Below are 19,819 nucleotides of genomic sequence, written 5' to 3' on the forward strand. Positions count from 1 at the left end.
GTGTTTCATCAATGGGCAGGATCCTAAGGAAGAATATGGTAAGTTCAACACGTTCCCAAACAAACTCGCCTCCTCCTCCTAATATCTTATTCATTCCTTCAAAGAACAATAAGCCTCTCTATTCTGCTTTTTTTCCTCCTGTTTGTTGAGGCTTTCTTTTACGGATTCCCCACTTTCTGGCTTGCTCTATAGATCCAATAAGTCTTCGAATCCTGTGTCTAGCTACCTATGAACGTGCTTTCAAAATTTCAAAGTTTTTCTCCATCCTTGAAGCTACTATTTACTTCATGTCTTGAACATTATTCTGGACTACTCCATGAACCTCCTCAGGTGCCTTCATGCTGTAATACAGTCAAGAACCCCTTGGCAATGAATAACAAGTTGCATGTGGTTTTATTCTCACCTGGGGTTTTCTCATCAAAGTTTTGCTCTTACCATTCCTGAGGAGCAAACGGCAATAGCAGAAGTGTTTTATTCAGGAAAAAGCTGGTCAGTTTTCTAATGCAAGTTTCCAGTATTTTGTGTTCCATTTCAAACTTTATTTGCCAAAATCTCAATATCCCCCACAGCTGGGGGTCTTCTAACTTAAAATGGTCACAAATCCTGCTTCTACACCCAACACTTAGTGCTAAAACAATGAACCCAGGAATGGTGACCCACAGAATAGAGTGAGATATTCCTTTATTTTTCATTTTATTTAATTTTTTACATCTTTAGATTGGAGAAATACCTTTTTAGGGTTTTTTTTGTTTCTGTTTGTTTGTTTGTTTGTTTTTTGAGACAGAGTCTCACTCTGTCCCCCGGGCTGGAGTGCAGTGGCACCATCTCAGCTCACTGCAGCCTCCACCTCCCAGGTTCAAGAGATTCTCCTGCCTCAACCTCTGAGCAGCTGGGATTACAGGTGTGTGCCATCATGCCTGGCTAATTTTTGTGTTTTAAGTAGAGACAGGGTTTCACCATGTTGGCTCGGCTGGCCTCGAACTTCTGTTCTTAAATGATCTGCCCCCCTCCGCCTTCCAAACTGCTGCGATTACAAGCATGAGCTACTGTGCCTGGCTACCTTTTAAATTTTAAAATTATTTTTTATTTTCATATTTTTATTGTTTTCATATACTGCAATAGTACTTGGAGGACCACACAAATATCTCTTGGCATGAGGAGATGTAGTTCAGCAATAGTACGTGTGCCTTACATATAGGAGGCTTCAGGTTCAGTTCCTGAGCACCTCCAACGGTCAGTTTCCAAGTTCTTAATACCACTCCTCAGTACAATGCACACTCAGGTGTCTTACTCTCTTTTCGTTGCCTGTCACATGAGAAGTAAACACGTGACTCAAGACGTTAATTTCTTTTTTTTTCTTGAGTATTTTTAAATTTTATTTTATACTTTAAGTTCTAGGGTACATGTGTATAATGTGCAGGTTTGTTACATATGTATACATGTGCCATGTTGGTGTGCTGCACCCATTAACTCCTCATTTACATTAGGTATTTCTCCTAATACTATCCTATCCCCCTCCTCCCACGCTGCAACAGGCCCCGATGTGTAACGCTCCCCATCCTATGTCCAAATGTTCTGATTGTTCAATTTCCCACCTATGAGTGAGAACATGTGGTGTTTGGTTTTCTGTCCTTGTTATAGTTCGTTCAGAATGATGGGTTTCCACCTTCATCCTTGTCCCTACAAAGGACATGAACTTATCCTTTTTTATGGCTGCATAGTATTCCATGGCGTATATGTGCTACATTTTCTTAATTCAGTCTATCATTGATGGACTTTTGGGTTGGTTCCAAGTCTTTGCTATTGTGAATAGTGCCACGATAAACATACATGTGTGTGTGTCTTTATAGTAGTATGATTTATAATCCTTTGGGTATACACCCAGTAACGGGATGGCTGGGTCAAATGGTATTTCTAGTTCTAGATCATTCAGGAATCATCACACTGTCTTCCACAAAGGTTGAACTAGTTTAGAGTCCCACCAACAGTGTAAAAGTGTTCCTATTTCTCCACATCCTCTCCAGCACTGTTGTTTCCTGACTTTTTAATGATTGCCATTCTAACTGGTGTGAGATGGTATCTCATTGTGGTTTTGATTTGCATTTCTCTGATGGCCAGTGATGATGACCATTTTTTCATGTGTCTGTTGGCTGCATATATGTCTTCTTTTGAGAAGAGTTTGTTCATATCCTTTGCCCACTTTTTCATGGGGTTGTTTGATTTTTTTCTTGTAAATTTGTTTAAGTTCTTTGTAGATTCTAGATATTAGCCCTTTGTCAGATGGGTATATTGCAAAAGTTTTCTCCCATTCTGTAGGTTGCCTGTTCACTCTGATGGTGGTTTCTTTTGCTGTGCAGGAGCTCTTTAGTTTAATTGGATCCCATTTGTCTATTTTGCCTTTTGTTGCCATTGCTTTTGGTGTTTTATACGTGAAGTCCTTGCCCATGCCTATGCCCTGAATGGTATTGCCTAGGTTTTCTTCTAGGGTTTTCATGGTTTTAGGTCTAATATTTAAGTCTTTAATCCATCTTGAATTAATTTTTGTATAAAGTGTAAAGAATGGATCCAGTTTCAACTTTCTACATATGGCTAGCCAGTTTTCCCAGCACCATTTATTAAATAGGGAATCTTCTCCCCATTTCTTGTTTTTGTCAGGTTTGTCAAAGATCAGATGTTTGTAGATGTGTGGTATTATTTCTGAGGGCTCTGTTCTGTTCCATTGGTCTATATATCTATTTTGGTACCAGTACCATGCAGTTTTGGTTACTGTAGCCTTGTAGTGTAGTTTGAAGTCAGGTAGCATGATGCCTCCAGCTTTGTTCTTTTTTCTTAGGATTGTCTTGGCAATGCAGGCTCTTTTCTGGTTCCATATGAACTTTAAAGTAGTTTTTCTCCAATTCTGTGAAGAAAGTCATTGGTAGCTTGATGGGGATGGCATTGAATCTATAAATTACCTTGGGCAGTATGGCCCTTTTCACAATATTGATTCTTCCTATCTATGAGCATGGAATGTTCTTCCATTTGTTTGTGTCCTCTTTTATTTTATTGAGCAGTGGTTTCTACCTCCTTGAAGAGGTCTTTCACATGCCGTGTAAGTTGGATTGCTAGGTATTTTGTTCTCTTTGTAGCAATTGTGAATGGGAGTTCATTCATGATTTGGCTCTCTGTTTGTCTGTTTTTGATGTATAGGAATACTTGTGATTTTTGCACATTGATTTGGTATCCTGAGACTTTGCTGAAGTTGCTTATCAGCTTAAGGAGCTTGTGGACTGAGACGATGGGGTTTTCTAAGTATACAATCATGTTATCTGCAAACAGGGACAATTTGACTTCCTCTTTTCCTAAATGAATACCCTTTATTTCTTTCTCCTGCCTGATTGCCCTGACCAGAACTTCCAACACTATGTTGAACAGGAGTGGTGAGAGAGGGCATCCCTGTTTTGTGCCAGTTTTCAAAGGGAATGCTTCCAGTTTTTGCCCATTCAGTATGATATTGGCTGTGGGTTTGTAATAAATAACTCTTATTATTTTGAGATGTGCCCCATCAATACCTAGTTTATTGAGAGTTTTTAGCATGAAAGGCTGTTGAATTTTGCCAAGATGGTAATTTCAATGTTATGTTATTTAGACTTCATGAGCCTCAAAACCACTCAAGGCAGTTGGTAGAGTAGAATAAACTTGTCGTTGATTAGTTTCCTATGGCTGCTGTAACAAATTAGCCCAAATTAGGTGGCTTATAACAACAGAAATTTATTTATTTATTTATTTGAGACAGTGTCTCGCTCTGTGGCCCAGGTTGGAGTGCAGTGGCGCGATCTGGGCTCACTGCAAGCTCCGCCTCCAGGGTTCACGCCATTCTCCTGCCTCAGCCTCCCAAGTAGCTGGGACTACAGGCGCCCACCGCCACGCCCAGCTAATTTTTTGCATTTTTAGTAGAGACGGGGTTTCACCCTGTTAGCCAGGATGGTCTCGATCTCCTGACCTCGTGATCCACCCGCCTTGGCCTCCCAAAGTGCTGGGATTACAGGCATGAGCCACTGTGCCCAGCCAAAAATTTATTTATTTATTTATTTATTTATTTATTTTTTTTTTTTTTTGAGACGGAGTCTCGCTCTGTCGCCCGGGCTGGAGTGCAGTGGCCGGGTCTCAGCTCACTGCAAGCTCCGCCTCCCGGGTCCACGCCATTCTCCTGCCTCAGCCTCCGGAGTAGCTGGGACTACAGGCGCCCGCCACCTCGCCCGGCTAGTTTTTTGTATTTTTAGTAGAGACGGGGTTTCACCATGTTAGCCAGGATGGTCTCGATCTCCTGACCTTGTGATCCGCCCGTCTCGGCCTCCCAAAGTGCTGGGATTACAGGCTTGAGCCACCGCGCCCGGCCCAAAAATTTATTATTTCACACTTCTGGAAGCCAAAAGTCTGATATGAATACAGTAATGTGCTACAGGTTGACATTTTAGTAAACCACAGACCGCATATCCTATGGTGGTCTTATAAGATTACAAAGGAGCTGGCCAGGCACAGTGGCTTACACCTGTAATCCCAACACTTTGAGACACTGAGAAGGGCAGATCACCTGAGGTTGGGGATTTGAGACCAGCCTGACCAACATGGTGAAATCCCCATCTCTACTAAAAATAAAAAATTAGTCGGGGATGGTGGCGCACACCTGTAATCCCAGCTACTTGGGAGGCTGAGGCAGGAGAATCACTTGAACCAAGTAGGCCGAGTTTGCAGTGAGACGAGATCCCATCATTGGAGTTCAGCCTGGGCAACAAGAGCAAAACTCTGTCTCAAAACAAAACAAAACAAAACAAACCACCTGCTAAATTCTAATATAAATTGGGGAATTTGTGTCTTTGTCTCATCCTAGCAACGTTTAAAATGGAATGGGAGCCATCTGAGAAGCACATGTTGTCCAAATCTTGACATTTCAGAACACTATCTTGCCTCTTCATTACCTCAACAACCAAACAAGCAGCAACAGTGGAATGTATATGTGTGTGTGTGTATGAGTGTGTGTATGTGTGTGTGTATATGTGTGTATATATATTTATCTATATATGACAAAAGTTATTTGTCTAAACTATTTAATAATGATTTTCAGACATTATATCTTTTTATTCCTAAATACTTCAATGTGTATTTCTTTAGAATGAGGTCAATTTCTTACCACAGCACAATTATCAAATTTAGTGAACTTAACATAGATAAAATAGTATTATCTAATATACAGTCTATATAAATTTAAATCATATCAATGAAATCTTTTATAGAAATTTTTCTCCCAAACTAGATGCCATTTCAGAATCACATACGAATCTAGTTGTCTTGACTTTTCAGTCTCCTTCACTTTGGAACAGATTCTTAATCTTCTTGTCTTTCACGACATGAATATGTTTTTTAAGAGCGTATGCCTGTGGTTTTGTGGAATGTTTCTTAATTTGTGTAGCCATGGTTAGATTCAGGTTATGGAAATGTCACAGAAATCATGTTACCCTCTATCACACCAAGAGGCATGTGATGTCAGTTTTTCTCATTATTATTTACTATTATTATTACTATTATTGAGACGGAATTTCATTCTTCTTGCCCAGGCTGGAGTACAATGGTGCGATCTTGGCTCACCGCAACCTCCGCCTCCCAGGTTCAAGCGATTCTCCTGCCTCAGCCTCCTGAGTAGCTGGGATTACAGGCATGCGCCACCACGCCCGACTAATTTTGTATTTTTAGTAGAGATGGGGTTTCTCCATGTTGGTCAGGCTGGTCTCGAACTCCCAGCCTCAGGTGATCCCCCGCAACTTGGCCTCCCAAAGTGCTGGAATTACAGGTGTAAGCCACCATGCCCGGCCCAAATGAGGATTTTCTAATTTTATCCTTACTTCCACATTTACCACTTGGCATACAACTGTAAGGAAAATCTTCCCATCTTCCATATTTATTCGTTTAAGTTCCCAAGATTGATAATCACTTATTGTCGTCATTAATGCTCAAAATGTGTCAGATTTGGCCATTGAGATCCCTTTCAAGCTGGCTTCTGTGTCCTTTTAATCATACCCATCAATTCTGAGCACCTACATTCTGGCACAGCAAGATATCTTAGGTTCATCTTGTAGTTTCCCTGGCACAGTCCTGGAGTCAGTGTAGTTGACACTAATAGCTACTTTCTATTAGTATGGCTGGTTCCTTTTAGTAGGGAATGGTATTTGAAAATCAATATATAGAATTATCTTTGCTCATTGCATCTGAGATATCATTTCTTCTAGTCCCAGTTAGCAGAGAGATCTGTGGAGACATTTTACAATTAAGTGTATAACTTCATACTGATGCCTCTAATTCCCATCATCACCAATAGGACTATTCTTTACCATCCTCCTTTCCCACAGTGAGAACCTGGTTCCAACAACACACAGGTGCACACACTCTCATTTTCCCAATCCTAAAATTCACACAAAATATCAGAATTACTGTTGCCTTAGCATTACAGAAAATATTCCTGATACATAGAGTTTAAGATTTGCTTGCTGTTCTTTTTCTTTTTACAATGAGAACAATGTGTAAACCATTTTCTTAGGTCAATTCTTTCCTGAATTTTCAATGTGGTTATGTTATACTTTTGAAATGCAGTTAATTTGCTCTATTTGGAAATAGATTTGCTGATCCCAAATCAGGAACAGTGCTTTTCTTTTTACTGTTAAGGTACCTTTTCATGGTGTAACCGTGCCTAAGAGAGGGGGCACTCAGATATAGGGAAATCAAAAACAATGGAATTGGAAACACATGGTAATTGTCTTTATGACATAGAGCACATACTCAGATAATGGTGGTCACCAGTGTTCCAAATACACAAGAGTTATGAGGGGGTATAGCTCAGTGGTAGAGTGTGTACTTATCATGCACAAGGTCTTGGACTCATTCCCCAGTACCTCCAGAGGTCCATTTCCTTCCTGGTGGCACTGTAAGAAGAGCTCCATGACCTTCCCTAGCTGTCCAAAATTTCCTGCCTTGTCAAGATATCTGGGTTGACCTCTACATCTCTCTCTCATACAGAGAGGTAATTCTTATTCATTCACTTAAGGTTATTTGCTGCTTATAATTATCCACCTATTCTTTCTAAGCAGTCCCAGCAGTCACTAAGGTGAACCACGCACTATGGAAGCAAGTACTATTCCTGGCCATCCAGCCAATTTCTAGCTGTAAATGAAATAATCAGAAACCACAGAACCGTGTGGCTTAAGTCCTTTTGTGTGTGTGGTGTTTGTTTGGTTGGTTTTTTTGAGACAGAATTTCGCTCTTATTGCCCAGGCTGGAGTACAATAGTGCAATCTTGGCTCACCACAACCTCTGCCTCCTGGATTCAAGTGATTCTCCTGCCTCAGCATCCTGAGTAGCTGGGATTACAAGCATGCACCACCATGCCCGGCTAATTTTATATTTTTAGTAGAGGTGGAGGTTTCTCCCTCTTGGTCAGGCTAGTCTCGAACTTCCAACCTCAGGTGATCCATCCACCTTAGCCTCCCCAAGTGCTGGGATTACAGGCGTGTGCTACCATGCCTGACCTTGCGTTTCTTCTTCTAAACAAAGTTGCAGAAGCCCTACAAGCTTTCACTAAACGATTTCACTGCCAGTGGCTGAGGACCTGATATGCTGGTGGTCACTATTTCCATTAGAAACCCACAAACTCTAAAACTTAATGTAAACTATTTAACTACAAGCATACAATAAATGGCAAACATAATGACAAATGACAAAAAGACCACAGTCACTTCAGCTGACATTTGGTAGGGGGAACATACTTCTCTGGGTCCTCTAAGGAAGTTTCTGCCCTGAGATGCAAGCACTCTGAACTCCAGGGACCAAGACCAGTATAGGGTAAAGCTCATTTCTTTGTTTTCCATAAATAAAAATAATGAATGAACTTTTATTCTCCCAATCCCAATGGATCCTTTTCTGCTGGCTGCACTTATTCTCCAGGAATAACCTCTTTCTAAGCTACTGAACAACCCACACCTCCAGATTAGAGCTCTTTGCACAGTTTCTGATGCTGGTATCACAGGGCTAAGCAGAAATCCACGAGGGGATACTCTGCAAGCATCTCAATACTATCTCGTTGAAAGGAATTCTCCTTATATTTTCAGCTCTATTTCATTTGAACAAAAGATAAAAAATTAAGTTACTAAACACCCGGAAGGCAGAAAAGCGATCTCTCTCTCTGCATCTGTAGAAGCCAAGTAAGCGAGTGGGCATCCGTATGCATCCTTTCTTTTATTCACTTTCTAAACGCTGTAATGGTCTACCACCTACCAGGTGGTCACAAGCCATCGCTAAAGTCAATTTTGAGGTCAACCCACTCGACTTGTGAGGGATTCACCTATATTACCTCTGCACCTATAATAGGACTAAGAAGACGGTGGCTGCACACGTAGTTAACACCTGTTGTACCGCGACTTTGCCTTTCCGTAGCCGCTGTGCGAATCTGCAGAGTCCTTTTGAGCCAAGAGGTGGACGTGAGGAGTAAAGAAGCTCATTTCAAACGCCAGGAGGAGTTTCTTCAGGGTGAAATTGACTTTCTATTGGCTTCATTCTAAAGGAAATATGTGGAGCAAGCAAACGGGAACTTTCTTTCTCATCTTTTGCATTTCAAGCAAAGCCTAATAAGATTAGACGTTTCCACTGTCGTGCTCAGTCTCGAAGCTGTCGGCGGATCCCGCTTCTAACTCTCAACACAGGCACGCAGGAAATCGGGAAATCCCTGCAGCTCCCTCAGAAGCTACAGTACCAGCGGTTCCAGAACCACAAACAAAAAAACGCAACATCACGTACTCCCGCAAAAAGCCCAGACTATCTGTCGAGCGACGGAAAGAGCGGCGAGGCGCTCGCGAAGCCGTGGCAGTCTGGACAAAACGAACTAGGTCTCCTTCCTGGTCAAGCCTACTTCCCTAGGGACAAAAAGGAACCTCTCTTCCCTCATATCCAGAGGAAGCGACCGAGAGATGCATGCTTAGGCTCACTCTACCATCCCGTCCATCCAAGTCCTAATAATCTTGAGGATGCTTTTCCTTGCCCTCTGCCCCTCTCCCTTTTTGTGTTTCTTTCTCCACTTCACCTCACCCCGTCTCTTCCCTCTCTCCACCAGCTGGCACTCGGCTCCTCTCCACCTTCCCTCCCGTTTACTTCTGAATGAACTTTTCACAATAGTATAGTGCACTCCTAGAACCATTTACACACATTTTAAGCACTGTGTTGAGATTTATATATGTAACCACTGTTTTAATTTCCACATCACTTTCCACTTTTTTCCCCTTCTCCATATGCTCAACTTCAAACATTTCTGCAGCATAGGCTGAGGCTGCGCCCAGCTAGGGAGAGACGTCAGGCGGCGGGGATAAACCTAGAGGAATGTTGTCTCCTGTCTGGGGAGACTCAGGCCTTACAAGAGGGAGAGGGGAAAAAAAAAAAGCCTGTAAGAGAATCTAAATTTTTTAACAGAAAGCCTGGACTCTCTCGGAATAGGAGACCGAGTTTGAAAACTGTCCAGACATAGGGACGGTTTTATTAAAATTCAATTTGCAAGTCGTTGTTGGCTGTAGTTATTTCCTCATTCCAGAGAGGATTGTTTCAGAAATTCGGTAAACTCTGAAATTGTTTCTAAATTATTTAACAAGAGGAGTCCAATGTTCTCACACTTTTGAAGTTATATAAGAATTTCTAGGCTGAGGTGGGAGAACTGATTGAGCCGGGAGGCCAAAGTTGCAATGAGAGGAGATTGCCACTGCACTCCAGCCTGGCAGAGTGAGATTGTCTCTCTCTTTCTTTCTCTCTCTCTCTCTCTCTTTCTCTCTCTCTCTCGCTGGAATCTTCTCTCTATATATATATGTATTTTTGTATTATATAATATTTATATCATAATATATTTTTATTTTTAATTTTAAATTTATATATTTATATGTATTATATATATTGCGTTGTCACACTAAAATAAACATATGCTTGCCGTTTCCACTCCCTGGGTCTCCGTACCACCTAAGGTGGATGTGTTAGCACTAGACTGGTAAAAGGACGAAAACAGAGAAAAAGAATTGGCTGGCTCAGGATTTCTTCAGTTGCAAGCTATAAACCTACTACCACGTTAACGTGTCCAATAATCTTCTGTTCCTTTTTGGCGTGTCATTGAAGAACAAGACAGAAAACAAAACAAAAAAGAGCCAAAAGAAGAGAAAAGGAAAAGTCTAGATAATTTCATTTTAGTTTTAGATAATTTCCCTTAGTTTTCTGAGCAGTGTTTCCATGGTGACCAAGCATGGGAGCATCTTCCTGATCTGACCTATTCCTCGCTTTTCCTTTTCTTCTTTTTTCTTTTTCTTTTTCTTTTTTTTGTTTAGAGACGGAGTTTCACTGTCGCCCAGGCTGGAGTGCAGTGGTGCGATCTCAGCTCACTGCAACCTCGAACTCCCTGGTTCAAGTGATTCTCCTGCCTCAGCCTCCGAAGTAGCTGGTACTATAGGCGTGCGCCACCACTTCTGGCTAATTTTTATATTTTTTGTAGGTGGCGTGTGTTTCACCACGTTGGCCAGGCTGGTCTTGAACTCCTGACCTCAAGTGATCCACCCACCACAGCCTCCCAAAGTGGAGAGATTACAGGCGTGAGTCACCGTGCCTGGTCGTCTCGCCTTTTCTTTCCCGTCTTTTGCGGGGGAAAATTGGATCCTATTTTCGGACATAAATTGCAGCAGAACTTGTATTTTTGGATTGTTGGGAAGGTGAGTGAATGACGGGTGATACTGAAGACAACAGAATTAGGCATTGGAAGATACACTGACCTTACAAATGGCAGTTTTTATATTTTGAAGAAATGGCTAATGAAACAAACCTAGGGTAGCCGAAATAGCTCAGTTGGGAGAGCATTAGACTGAAGATCTAAAGGTCCCTGGTTCAATCCCGGGTTTCGGCAGATGCCTTTTGGTTTTTGCATAGTTGTCTTTCCCTTATACAACACTTGCACACCAATTCCAGAGGTCTATATATAACTCCAATTTTTTTGCTGTTTTTTGAAAATTCCATAAAGGTAATGTACATATATATGTATGTATATTTGTATCACTCTCTCCACTGAAATCTTCCATGAAGTGTTAACTGATGGCATGTAAATCATTTAAAATCTTAAATCTAGAAAGTTACTAATTTTAAAATCTAAGAAATTCCAATATGCTATAGACTGTGGCAATTACAATTCATTTCTGATTTGATGTTATTTATATGTGTTGGGTGGGGGTGTTTTAAATCACAAGAAATGTGAAGAAACCTGTAAAAGAAGAACTATGTGGTGGTGGTGGTATATTCAAGAAACATTTTGCAATTAGAAACCCCTCGGTTTGTATCTTGAGTCACCTCCATAGCTCTGCAGTTAAACTGCTGGAAAAATAACTTTTGTTTTGTTTTGTTTTGTTTTTTTGAGGCAGGGTCTCACTCTGTCACCCACACTGGAGTGCAGTGGTATGATCACAGCTCACTGCAGCCTCAGCCTCCCTGGACTCAAGCGATCCTCCCATGTCAGGCAGGATCTGAGACTACAGAAATTCAACAACAAGCCTGGCTTTCTCTGTCTCTCTTTTGTACTTTTTTTTGTAGAAACTGGGCTTCACTATGTTCCCCCGGCTGTTGTTGAAATCCTGGGCTCAAGCAACCTGCCCGTTTCTGCCTCCCAACATGCTGGGATTACAGGTGGGAACCACCGCACCAGACCTAATTACAGGAATATTTTAAGTTTCTTACTGACAGGACATTTCTTCAGCCTGGAACCCTTGTCTAGAATTTCCAAATCTTGTTATTTCTTTGTTGGTATGCAGGAAAGAATAAAAATAAGTATTTCTTTTCTTTTTTTTTTTTTTTTTTTGGAGACGGAGTCTTACTATGTCACTCAGGCTAGAGTGCAGTGGAACGATCTCAGCTCACTGCAACGTCCACCTCCCCCGCACAAGCAATTCTCCTGCCTCAGCCTCCCAAGCAGCTGGGATTACAGGCATCCACCACCATGCCCGACTAATTTTTGTATTTTTAGTAGAGACGGGATTTCACCACGTTGGCCAGGCTGGTCTCCAACTCCTGACCTCGTGATCCGCCTGCCTCGGCCTCCCAAAGTGCTGGAATTATAGGTGTGAGCCACTGTGTCTGGTCAAAAATAAGTATTTCTAAATTAATTATTCTGTCAAACATTCATGAGGGGCCCTAGAATACTGGAAATGAAAGCAAATGGGCAGGAAAGTCAAGACTCAGGTGCATGTGCCCCATTTTCCTTTTCTCACTTCAACTCCTCTCTTGAAATTCTGTGTTGGGATAATGGGCCTTTTTTTTTTTTTTTTTTTTTTTTGAGACGGAGTCTCGCTCTGTCGCCCAGGCTGGAGTGCAGTGGCGCGATCTCGGCTCACTGCAAGCTCCGCCTCCCGGGTTCACGCCATTCTCCTGCCTCAGCCTCCCGAGTAGCTGGGACTACAGGCGCCCACAACCGCGCCCGGCTAATTTTTTGTATTTTTAGTAGAGACGGGGTTTCACCGTGGTCTCGATCTCCTGACCTTGTGATCCGCCCGCCTCGGCCTCCCAAAGTGCTGGGATTACAGGCGTGAGCCACCGCGCCCGGCCCAATGGGCCTTTTTTATCCTGGGTTTTTGTTTTTGTTTTTTTTTCATTTGAATATCTTTTTTTCTTTCAAATTGGTGTTTCATTTTCAGTGTTATTTTCCTCTTACTCCTGCATACTGTGTGAGGAGACAATAATCTACAGTACTTCAACATCAGAACTGCAGCAAATTGTGAAAGGAAAATTGGTACCAAATAAGAAGCAACCTCAGGGTGGGGACACTGACTGTACAGGAACTAGGAATCAGATACTTTATCCTTTAAGTCACTGACGCTTTCTCAACTCAGAAGCTTGTGTTTTATTTCAGTAAGAAATGTTTGATAGGCTGGGCGTGGTGGCTCACTCCTGCAATCCCAGCACTTTGGGAGGCCAAGGCAGGTAGATCACCTGAGATCAGAAGTTTAAGACCAGCCTAGCCAACATAGTGATACCCTGTCATTACTAAAAATACAAAATAATAATAATAATAACAAATTAGCCGGGCGTGGTGGTGGATGCCTGTAATCCCAACTACTCAGGAGGCTGAAGCAGGAGAATCCCTTGAACCCGGGAGGCAGAGGTTGCAGTGAGCCTAGATCACACCATTGCACTCCACCCTAGGCAACAAGAGCAAGACTCTGTCATTAAAAAAAAAAAAAAAAAAAAAAAGGAAATATTTGATTACAAAAATGACAGCATTAAATGTTTTCTTGCCTAGCACAGTAATGATTCCTTTACATTTTGTTGAAATCGAAGGCCTAGGGTAATTCTAAGCATGATTTGTCTCTCATTCAATACCTTAAAAATGAGGCTAATAATGATTATGTAAAATGGGATGTTGTAAAGGTCTAAGGAGATCATGCATAGAAATGCATTTAGTCAAGTCCACTCGTGGTGTGAAACCTAATTACTGGCAGGCCATGTTCCATGTCCTTTGGCTCTGGGATTCTCCCAGAACAGCACCTAAATAGATAACATTGTCTCTAGACAATGCTGTCCAATCAAAAGATTATACAAGTCTTCTACTTTAGCTTCTTGGATAAACAGAATTTTTTAAAAACATAATACAAATCTTAAATGAGAACCACTTCTGTAGTTTTAAATTTTCTAGTAGTCACATTTAAAAAATAAACAGGCAATACTTATTTTATATGATTTTTTAATAATTTCAACTTTTAGCCAGGCAAAATGGGTCATACCTGTAATTCCAGCGCTTTGGGAGGCCGAGGTGGGCAGATCACCTGAGGTCAGGGGTTCGAGACCAGCCTGACCAACATGGTGAAACCCTGTCTCTACTAAAAATACAAAAATTAGCTGGGTGTGGTGGCGCGCGCTTGTAATTTTAGCTACTTGGGAGTCTGAGATAGGAGAATCACTTGAAACCTGGAGGAGGAGTTTGCAGTGAGCCCAGATAGTGCCACTGCACTCTAGCCTGAGACAGAGCAAGACTCTGTCTCAAAATAATAATAACATTAGTAATAATAATTTCAAGTTTTATTTTAGATTCAGGGGGTACATGTCCAGGTTTTTTACATGGGTATATTGCATGATGCTGGGGTTGGGGTGGGATTAATCCCATCACCCAGGTAGTCAGCATAGTATCCAATAGTTAGCTTTTCAAGTCTTTCCCCTTCTTGCGTCCTCCTCTAGTAGTCCCCAGTGTCTATTGTTTCCATCTTTTATGTCCAGTTTTACTAATATATGTAAATCACCTTGCATGTCCAAAATATTGTTTTAACAAGTAATCAATCTTAAAATTATCAGTGAGATATTTTATGTTTAAAAAATGATACTACATCTGGCCAGGCGCGGCAGCTCCTGCCTGTAATCCCAGCACTTTGGGAGGCCGAGAAGGGCAGATGACGTGGTCAGGAGTTTGAGACGAGCCTGGCCAGCACGGTGAAACCCTATCTCTAATTAAACTAAAAAAAAAAAAAAAAAAAAAAAAAAAAAAAAATTAGCTGGGCATGGTGGCACATGCCTGTAGTCCCAGCTACTCAGGAGGCTGAGGCAGGAGAATGGCTCGAACCCGGCAGGCAGAGGTTGCAGTGAGCCAAGATTGTCCCACTGCGCTCCAGTCTGGGTGACAAAGCGAGACTCCACGAAAAAAAAGAAAATTACATCTTTGAAATCTGGTACATATTTCTCACTTTCAACACATCTTAAGTTGGACTGGGCAGTTTTCAGTACTCAATACCCATTGTGGCTAACGATAACCATATTGGACTGTGCAGATTTAAACATATACTTTACATATTTTTAGGTTTTCAAAATTGAGTATGTATGACAGAGTATGTATGTCTTCAAAATTAAATGTTTAATTTCTCAGAAGAATGCTGTGTTAAATGAGCTCATCCTACAGATTATATGCAAAAAACATGTTGTTGGTAGATAGCCTGAAAATAGCTACAGATACTTAATTATTTAAAATTCTCGCATTTTTATCAGGCAACCTTCTTATTATGAATTCCCAAGAATCCAATAGACGGCCAAGTTTCTCTTGGTGTAACACAACATAAAGATGAAGGAGTTTCTGCAAACTGTGCTAATATTGCTTTTACAGCATCAAAGAGCCAAGATAATCCTTCCCATCATTTACATGCACACACAGACAGAGTTAGGCAGGCAAACACACATGAATACACATCAATTTTGTATATAACAATTTTCTAGTTTCTCCTTCAGTGAAATCTATCACTCGGTGTTTCCTATTTTTGTTCTAGAAATCCCATCAGCCAACTCAAAAGCCAAGTCTGCCACACAACTTGCAATCTGCCAGTTGTTAAAGGCATCAATGTTATTTTATTAACATTGGCAAAGGCTCGTATGTGGGCAAACCAGAATGAGAAAGAGTTAATAGTCACTAGAAATTTGGTGCTGAGAAATGGGTTTTCTTCTCATCTTCTTATATAGTTCAAAGGACACACAATAAGTCCCAAGATTCAAGAACTTCTTAGGAACAAACTTGTTTGTTACAAATATGTTACAAATATCACGAATAGGTTTCTAATTTCCATATCTCAAAGTACACTTTTTAGTCTTTATCCATCCTCCATGTAATGTGTCTACTACTACTAACGCTTACAAATCCCAGGCTGGAGAAGGAGTTAATTGCCTGAATTCTCTATGTAACATCCTCACAAACGTGCCCCACAGATACTTTAAATTTAGTATGAGCCAAACTCATCTCCATCTTCCAATCTTTCTCCCATTCCTAAAAGCTGTTAAAACCTCTCCCCCTTTCTGCACCTGCTTGTGTTTGGCAATACTTTGTTTTTTTAAACCATTCTTCAATCCTGTTTGTATTTATCTTCGGTCTTATTCTCATAATTCAACCCTTCTCTCCATCCCCATAGCTGTTTTTCATTCACGCCTTATGAATCCCCTCCCCTCCCCTCCCCTCCCCTCCCCTCCCCTCCCCTCCTCTCTTCTCCTGCCCTGCCCTGCCCCGCCCCGCCCCGCCCCGCCCCGCCCCGCCTCGCCTCGCCCCGCCTCGCCTTCTCTCTCTGTTGCCAAGGCTGGAGGGCAGTGGCGCAATCATAGCTCGCTACAACCACCAACTCCTGAGCTCAAGCCATCCTCCCGCCTCAGCCTCTGGAGTACCTGTGAGTACAGGCATAAGACGCCACACCAGCTAGGGACCCTTATGAAAACATGCTAAGTGCATCGCTCTCAGGTTTTCTTCTGATTGTGGCTTTCCTCCACCAAATCTTACCTTTAATATTCCTATTGAGCAAACAACAATTATGAACCGTTTTAGGCAGGAAAAGGCTGAATTTCAATGGCTTCGTGTGGTATCTGGAAGAAATCAAAAGAAACGAAAACCAGAACTTGATTCTTTCCAACCATAATAGTAGGAGACCTGAAGAACTCAATGTCTTGAAGCCACAATGGAAACTTCCTGTAGTTATTACCTGACACTTTTCTAATCTTTTGTTTTTCATTTCAAGTCCTACATAGTATTCTAAAGAATCTGTATCCCCCATTAGTACCAAGTATCTCCTGCTCAGAACGGCTCTCCACACTCCATAATACTGACCACTACTACCAGCATGCTCACGGAGAGTCTCAGGAAATGAAAGTTACCTCCTGGAAATTATTACAAACAGCCCTTTAAGCAAGGGGGTGTAGCTCAGTGGTAGAGCGCATGCTTTGCATGTATGAGGCCTCGGGTTCGATCCCCGACACCTCCAAGTGATGGTTTTGCTCTGGCAGTTCTCAAGCAGCAAATTTCTGCCTTCTCACATTTTTCTATCCTATTTCTGCACAAATAGTCAGTAAAAATGTAGCTCAATGCGCAGCCTCGAACTATCTCCACTGGCTATGCCGTGAGCCTCGACATCACCTAAGGCGATTGCGACAGCAGAAGGAAGACAAACAAGAAATGAGGGGGAAACAAGAACAGAATCGCAACAGGGTCTCTGGAAACCAAACAAAAGCGTGCACATTCACAGGCGGCTCGCGTTCGCTCCCATTTTGTACTATGATTAAAGAGACGCCAAGACAAAGGAGAAGAAGGAAGAAAAGCGCTCTGCAGGCATCAATTTTTTTTTTTAAAGTTATTTTTGTTTTCTGGGTTAAAGAACAGAGCGAAAGCCTCTGTCCACTGATTTCTCCACCAGTCTCTCCTTGTCGACCTGAGCAGAGAGCGCAGCCACCAGTGTGATCCGGTACTGAGACAAGGACTGCTGTGGCTCTCCAGCCGCTTGAGATTGGAGTGGCAGGACGCTGGACAACCGAACGAAGACTGTAGGGGAATTAGAGGCCTTCAACGTGCGAGGAGCAGAAACCAATACGGATCAACATTCCGTACTGATATTCCATAAGACTAATTTGTATTCCTGTATTTCCTCAGTAGCTCCGTTTTTCTCGTTACAGTAAAATATTGCCCGGGAACTTCTGGTAACAGCAAACGGAGGCCCCATATAAAAAACTAGGAAAAGATTTTCTGTCACAATGGAAAATACATGCAGACTAAAAGGTAAGTAGATCGCAGGTGTGTTCGGCACTTGCTGCCGTGGGAAAAACCAGACAAACATTTCATGTTCTTTCTCGATCCATCAGATTACATCTGCTTTGTTTGGAGAGGGAACTCCCAAGAAATCCTATACACTCATGATAACTTTTAGGGTTTCCGGTGATGTATGATTTCAAAACTGCTGTTCTCTCTGCACGTATTTCCTGTTGAATTAACGTGTCTTTGAGAGGCAAGAGAGTATGACGTTTGTTCCTAGTCCACCAGCCTATCAGGCTGGCATGATAGATACACTCTATGAGGCTGGCTGACATGACCTTACTTGCTTCTTTTGTCCAATGAAAATATCTATAACCGGCATCCAGGAGGGATACCGTCTGGTGAAACCTGCTTAGCTGAGGACTGGCCATGTGTGTGCCTCCAGACCAATCATATGTTTGTTTTGAGATACATTTTTTGGAGGAAGGTAATACACACATGCCATGTATTTTCTTTTTGTTTCATACTTTTTCTTCTTTAATTTCCTGATATCCATTGGTTTTCTGCAGGCAAACGGTGGCATGTTAGCCACAGTGGACACTGCACAGGAGAGCAAGGGGTGGGGGATTTGAGTGCTGCAAGCAGAATAATAAATTTCAGGCCAACCTTAGGTCTGTTGAATCAGAACTGCTGAGTATGGGGCTCAGCCTCCTGTGTTTGAATAAGCCCTCAAGCGACTCTGATGCTAAAGTTTGCGAAGCAATGCTCTAGAAGTTTCGGAAGGTCCCAGGGTCAGGTACCTGCTGAGGAGGAAGAGTTGGTCCTGGGGTTCCCTACCTATTCTCAATCAAAAACTCAAACCTAGGAAAGCCAGTGAGTATTGTATTCATCTTATGTCAGGGCTGGGGTTTCATTTACCATTTCTTTGACCTTTTGAATATTTTAGGTAACTTTTCAGGTCACACACAACAGACTGATTTTCCTCTGGAAGAACTCACAGGAATTCTCTTGAACCAAGAGACTCTTTTGAGCTGAAATACCTGGTGCTTTCTCAAGCTATTTGGGCCCTTCAATTTGAAACCCAAGCTTGGACGATTCTAAGCCCTATGACAGAGAGTAATCATTTTCTCTCCACCTTCAGGGTGGGGACTAACCCTCAGGGTTGGGAGTACTGCTGTCTCTGCAGCCCCCACCAATTCTACCAGTGTTCTGGTTGTTAAAATCCAGTGTATGCATGAAATGTAATAAAAGTATCTTCACAACAGTAAGTAGAGAGTTCCTTGTTGTGAGTAGACCATTCCTCTTCCTCCTTGGAAAAAATTCTCTATCCACTTTCTACATTTTCACGTTTGTCTCTTCCTCTACACACACACCTCAGCTGCTGCTTTATTTCCACTTGTCTCATGTAAGGATCCTCTTTTATGTGGTAACCTTGGCTTTTCCCACTGTTCATGCTTCCACGAGTTGGATGTAAGTAATATAGGAGCACACTGCAAAAGTGTAGGTGATATTGTCCAGAAAGGAACCCGAATTTCAGAGGCTTGCTGATGTAGAAGAAAGCCAAGATATTAGACTCATAGAGCTTCCCTCTGCTGGGTAGGTTGAAATCTGGACACCCTGAATTCCATAAAAACAAGGTAGTACTTCTTCTGAAAACCCTCTTAAGTTTAAAATATACTGGGACTGCCCTACCTTTCTTGTTTTCCATGACTTGTATTCCAAGCTTGACAAGCTAAAACAAAAACAAAAGCAAAGAACACTCTTCCTACCTATAACAAAGGGGCTTAAGCAGGAGGGTTTCTCTTCCTGGTTCAACACTCTTCCCTCGCGAACAGTAGGGATTGGAAATAGGCGGCTTCTCTGTCGTTTCCTCGGAAGCCACCAATACCACCCACCAAAACTCAAGAGTACCCGTGATCCCCAGTGTCCGAGTCAGTAAAGGAGCTGCGAGGCATTCTCAATGCCGCGACTGCCTTAAGCAAAACGAGAGAGATCTTGCGGGAAAGTGTTTTCAGTTCACTTCTACAGGGAATGAGCCCTCTCGCTTATCGCCGACACCGAGGAAATGCAGCGGAGATGGGCTTCCGGGCTGCACTCCGCCTACCGGCCCATCCAGATCCTCTGGCAGCCTCGGGCGCTCGCCCACTTCGCTTCTCCTCCGCCTTTGCCGCCGCCGCCGTAGGTTGCGCATCCCACCGCGTCCCTGCTTCCCTCTCGAGCTCGTTTCGCAGGCGGTACTCGTTCTCTCCATCCGTC

At 42.3% G+C, this 19,819-nt stretch overlaps 2 non-coding genes across 2 annotated transcripts; both read left to right on the top strand.

The window, feature by feature from the left end:
- The first annotated feature begins 10,875 nt into the window (after positions 1–10,875).
- TRNAF-GAA (transfer RNA phenylalanine (anticodon GAA)) lies at positions 10,876–10,948 on the top strand. The gene has a single exon. It is a non-coding gene; the product is annotated as a tRNA-Phe (tRNA).
- Positions 10,949–16,730: 5,782 nt separating this feature from the next.
- TRNAA-UGC (transfer RNA alanine (anticodon UGC)) lies at positions 16,731–16,802 on the top strand. Its single transcript has one exon. It is a non-coding gene; the product is annotated as a tRNA-Ala (tRNA).
- Positions 16,803–19,819: the final 3,017 nt, after the last annotated feature.

Source organism: Macaca mulatta, chromosome 4 (genome assembly GCF_049350105.2).
Source record: "Macaca mulatta isolate MMU2019108-1 chromosome 4, T2T-MMU8v2.0, whole genome shotgun sequence".
NCBI classification, from domain to species: Eukaryota; Metazoa; Chordata; class Mammalia; order Primates; family Cercopithecidae; genus Macaca; species Macaca mulatta.